Genomic DNA, 1,323 nt, shown 5'->3' with positions numbered 1-1,323 from the left:
CCCGTCTGGGACCCCGCCCCGCGCTGGGAGAGCCGCCAGCCCGCGGGGGCGTCTTCCTGGAGGGGGTGGGGCACCCTTAAGTCCGCTGAAACCTAAGAGCCGAGGGGGAGGAAGAAATGAAGAAAACAAGTTGTCACTACTCTAATAAGAGGTGAAAGAAAAGATAAAAGCCAGCCCACGGTCACTTGCTATCAGAGGGGCAGGTTGCAGGGCCTGGGAAAAGGAGCTTTGTTCATAGATTACTGCGCCTAGAAAGAAAATGAAGAAACCCCTCTTTCTCAAGAGCCTTTTTGATTTGCATTTGCGCCCATCCCCAGGTCCTCGGCTTGGTGATTTAGCCTTGGCAATGCCGTGCTGGCTGGAAGCACTTGGGCATGGGGCCCAGGGATTCTGTTTTCTTTTCCACAGAATTGGGGGAGGCCAATTTGATTTGGAGGGAAGGTGGGAGAGACGCCAAGAAAGGGGAAAGGGAGCAGGTTGCCCATGTTTTCTGACACTGGGAGAAAAATGTCATTTGTTTATTACTATTAGGCACAAATACTTCTTTCAAACCAATGGGATTCAGTTCTGTGGTGGTGCTTGGAGAGAAGCACAATACACTGACGGGAATGGGAGAACCTGAAGGTCGTCTGACCTAATAAAGAATCAGAACTGGACAGAAGTAAGTTTGATTAAGCTCTGAGGAGTACTTGGCAGAACCCCATTGTGGGAGAGGGTTGGATAGGGGAAGGGATGTGGGAGTGGAGTTCTAGCATTTTCCATTTTCCTTTATATGTGTGTTATTTGTTACTATCCCTGTGAGAATAGATTTAAAAATTCATACTGTTCTCCTCAGGAATAATTGCACAGAACATTTCTCAAATGCAGACACAGTATTTTATTGAAAGCATAAAACAAAGAAACTGGTGGTGAAACTAAATTATAACAGCATGTGTTACCTTTGTTTTAAATTTATGAAAGAGGCCAAGTAATTGAGCTTACGAATGTAAACATCCATAGTGGCCACATGAAAGATGCCAAAAATTTCAAGAGCAAAACATGTCTTGTGAAACATTTTGCTTTGAGGCATTAAAATAAAATCAAGTATGTCATACACCCCAAATCACAACTTTCGAGGGGAAGAAGAAGTAATCAATTTCCTGTCTTTCTGAAATTTCCTGATCTGATGACTTTCCAACCTGGACATGTCCAGGGATGACAAATTCACTACTTTTTATACTAATACCATTTTAGTTGCTCTGTTGCTCCAAGCTGTATTTCTTCCTGTTATGTCCTTTTCACTGGTGGTTCTTATGTTACCACAGTCTACTTAGAGTTAATAAT

This window comes from Colobus angolensis, unplaced genomic scaffold (genome assembly GCF_000951035.1).
Source record: "Colobus angolensis palliatus isolate OR3802 unplaced genomic scaffold, Cang.pa_1.0 Scaffold46, whole genome shotgun sequence".
Taxonomy (NCBI): domain Eukaryota; kingdom Metazoa; phylum Chordata; class Mammalia; order Primates; family Cercopithecidae; genus Colobus; species Colobus angolensis.
The sequence above is the reverse complement of the archived record's forward strand: the minus strand, read 5'-3'. Positions refer to the sequence as shown.